This window comes from Bubalus bubalis, chromosome 7 (assembly GCF_019923935.1).
Source record: "Bubalus bubalis isolate 160015118507 breed Murrah chromosome 7, NDDB_SH_1, whole genome shotgun sequence".
Taxonomy (NCBI): Eukaryota; Metazoa; Chordata; class Mammalia; order Artiodactyla; family Bovidae; genus Bubalus; species Bubalus bubalis.
The window spans coordinates 102,178,101-102,182,232 of NC_059163.1; the positions used below are offsets into that span (position 1 = coordinate 102,178,101).

General features: G+C 40.0%; 1 non-coding gene across 1 annotated transcript; it reads left to right on the forward strand.

The window, feature by feature from the left end:
- The first annotated feature begins 1,169 nt into the window (after positions 1-1,169).
- On the forward strand, positions 1,170-1,241 carry TRNAY-GUA. The gene has a single exon. It is a non-coding gene; the product is annotated as a tRNA-Tyr (tRNA).
- Positions 1,242-4,132: the final 2,891 nt, after the last annotated feature.

The window sequence follows — 4,132 nt, forward strand, 5'->3', positions numbered from 1 at the left end:
AATGAGTCAACTCTTTGCATGAGGTGGCCAACGTATTGGAGTTTCAGCTTTAGCATCAGTCCTTCCAAAGAACACCCAGGACTGATCTCCTTTAGAATGGATTTGGGAGAGGGCATCAGAGGGCAGACACACTGAAACCATAATCACATAAAATCACATGGACCACAGCCTTGTCTAACTCAATAAAACTAAGCCTGCCATGTGGGGCCACACAAGATAGGTGGGTCATGGTGGAGAGGTCTGACAGAATGTGGTCCACTGGAGAAAGGAATGGCAAACCACTTCAGTTTTCTTGCCATGAGAAAGCCATGAACAGTATGAAAAGGCAAAATGATAGGATACTGAAAGAGAAACTCCCCAGGTCGGTAGGTGCCCAATATGCTACTGGAGATCAGTGGAGAAATAACTCCAGAAAGAATGAAGGGATGGAGCCAAAGCAAAAACAATACCCAGTTGTGGGTGTGACTGGTGATAGAAGCAAGGTCCAATGCTGTAAAGAGCAATATTGCATAGGAACCTGTAATGTTAGGTCCATGAATCAAGGCAAATTGGAAATGGTCAAACAGGAGATGGCAAGAGTGAACGTCAACATTCTAGGAATCAGCGAACTAAAATGGAGTGGAATGGGTGAATTTAGTTCAGATGACCATTATATCTACTACTGTGGGCAGGAATCCCTTAGAAGAAATGGAGTAGCCATCATGGTCAACAAAAGAGTCCAAAATGCAGTACTTGGATGCAATCTCAAAAATGACAAAATGATCTCTGTTTGTTTTGAAGTCAAACCATTCAATATCACAGTAATCCAAGTCTATGCCCCAACCAGTAACACTGAAAAAGCTGAAGTTGAATGGTTCTATGACCTTACTATTAAGTGACAAAGTGGAACCAGTGATTTTTTTTTTAATTAATATGAACTTCTAAATTATAGTAAGAAGTTGAATACTTGTTCTTTGTACTTTTTTTCTGAAGCTTTGTCTCTCTCGGCCCCCTTGTCATGTTACCACTGATACTTTTAATTGGATTCACCTGTCAAAATAGTGGCACACTGTGCCCACGAATCTGAGAAAACTCTGGAAGATATTGAAGGACGGGGAGGCTGGTGTGCTGCAGCTTGCTCCTGGGGTCTCAAAGAATTTGCCATTCCTTAGCGACTGCCTTAGTGGGCTTCCCTGGTGGCTCAGATGGTAAAGCGTCTGTCTGTAATGCAGGAGACCCGGGTTCGATCCCTGGGTTGGGAAGATCGCCTGGAGAAGGAAATGGCAGCCCACTCCAGTATTCTTGCCTGGAAAATCCCATGGGCGGCGCCTTGTAGGTTACTGTCCATGGGGTTGCAAATGGGCGGCGCCTGGTAGGATACTGTCCATGGGGTCGCAAATGGGCGGCGCCTGGTAGGTTACTATCCATGGGGTCGCAAAGAGTGGACACGACTGAGCGAAGGGAAGAAGAGCGACTGAACAACAGTAAGTGTCCTTAGTTCCCTGGACGCTGTTTTGGGAAGTTGACTTTAAGTTACAGTGTGTTTCGTTTAGATTCTAACACACTGCATAATTTGTGCTTAACTTTCTCTGTACCTTTTGCTTCTTTGACAGATGGCTGCTGCCAAGAAGCAGCTTGGGTGGGGAGTAGAGTTTCAAGAAATGTAAGCGTTGCAGGTATAGTTAATATCCCTTAGGTTTGTGTTTGCCCTCTACATGATAAACAAAGGCCCAAGCCACAGCGCCTGCCTTCTGGGACAGTCCTTACCAACGATGGCTTTGTCTCTTGCCTGAGTCCCAGTTCCCCGCTCTGTAAATCAGACATAATTTGTTTGTCATCCCCTTTATTTCACCAGGGGATTTTAAGAATTGAGAAACCACGTAGCACTTGACAATATAAAATGTTATTTTAATGGTTAAAATGATGAATGACCTTGTCCAGTCAATGAGTCATTTACTCCCAGGGAGTAAGTTTGGCATCTGGGATGTAAATTAACTCTCTCAGGCCATTTTCAGATGAATGCTAGAGAGCATGAAAGAATACACTATTTCTATGAGAGGCCAAAGTTCTTCTGCCCTTCCCACTATGCCTACATTTTTAAAGCAACTAAAAATTTAAAGGAGATAATAAACACTCTTGGGAAATACCAAAAAATAAATTTGGAAAAGCATCCTGGTCTTACAATTATTGACGTAACCTTGAGTGTTTATCCCTTTGATATAAGTAACTAAAATTTTGTCATGCTTTCTATTAGGATCTCCCTCTGAAGTCAGCCTCAAAGACGAGAAGCATAAATATATCACAGTTGTCCTTCACAGCTTAATTTAGCTTTATGAATTTATATAAATGTTCTATCTTATTGATAGGCAGATTATCACTTTGTGGTGGTATGTAATAATTTTACAACTTATTTTCTAAGGTAATAATTAATTTCTAATAGTTTTGTAGGGCTGCTGTAACAAAGTACCAGAAACTGGGTGGCTTAAATGACAATAAAGTTCCAAAAAGTGGGTGCCTTTGTCCCTTGGTTCTAGAGGCTAGAAAACAGAGATCAAGGTGTCAGCCATATCAGTTCCTCTTGAGGTCTGGGAGAGCGAAATCTGTCCATTCTTCTCTCCTCGCCTCTGGGGGTCTGGCAGCAATCTTTATCCTTCATCAGTGTCTGCTGTATCACCTTCATCTCTGCCTTCATTTTCACACGGCAATCTCTGTGTGCATGTCTGTGCCTAAATTTCCCCTTTTCATAAAGATTCCTGTCATACTAAATTAGGGGCCCACCTTACTCCAATATGACCTCATCTTAATTTAACTAATTACATCCGCAACAACTCTATTTCCAAATAAGGTCACATTCTGAGATTTAAGGGTTAGAAATTCAATATATGAATTTGGCAGTTGGGGGCACATAATTCAACCTATAATACAATTGTATTTAATCTAAGTTAAATTTATTCAAGCAACATGAAATAATAACTCATTATAGTCTAAAATTTATATTTAAATTATATCCATTTTTCTTACACTCTTCATGGCTTTTTAGATTTGTCACATATTCTTGTAGCATTTATTTTCAGTGTCTATAATGTCCCAAATGCCTCCATGCAGGTGCCTTACAGTGTTCCTTCTTATCCTTTCTAATTTCTACATTCTTACAGTCCTCAACTTCATTGTTACTGTTTGGGTTGTCATGTCATACATGTGTTATGTATAACTTGTTCATTCCAAAATTCATAAATGCTTCAAAGCCTGGCACCTGAAGCAGGAATTTTAATTTGAATCTGCCTGGTAGTAGATCTACGACCTTGGGCAAGTGAGCTTCCCTACTGGTGAAGGAATTCATGATATTTATAATAGGGATTCAGAGAGGACTGAACACAAAACTAAAAATAAAAGCAGTAAAGCTGTTAGCATGATTCTTGAGACTTAACAGATGTTCAGGTAATTTACTCATTTTCATTTTATTATTCAAAATGGCTTAGTGAAGGAAAAACCATGCTGGCCTTTCTCCAGATCATTCAACAAAATTTACAGAAAACTGTTTCGATTTTGTTCTAGGTTAGTTTGCTGTAACAAATGACCCTCCCCAAAATCTCTGGCAGTTTATAAGAACAAAGAGGCTTTGTTTTTTGTTTTGGTGGTTTTGTTTCTTGTTTCTTCCTCATTCCTGTTTTGCTGTAGCTACTTGTCTCACTAGTTCTGCTCCTCCAGGTTTCTCCCTCTTTTCAGAATGCTAAAAATAGTGACCGAAGGCCCTAGCTAGAACATGCTGTTCTTGTATGTTCTATACAGGAGAGGAAAGGAGACCAAACAAGAATAGTCAATGGCTCCTAAAGCTCTGCTCACAGCTGGCATAGTCTTACTTCTGCTCAAGTGCCATTGCCCAGAGCAGATCGTTTGGGCCTGCATGGTGCCAGGAGATTGGGAAGTATATAGTTCTTCCACAGAAAGGCACTGAAAGTCACATAATAAAAGATAAAACTGCATAATCTTCTAACAGGAAAAGAGAAAGAAAATAATTTGGGACATAATACAGTCAATTACAAAGATAATCATAGTTCTGATACCTGAAAAACACCAATATTGGTATTTTTTCTCCATAGATGTTCCCCTTAACATTCACCTATTTTTGTTGTTGTTATTATTATTGTTTCTA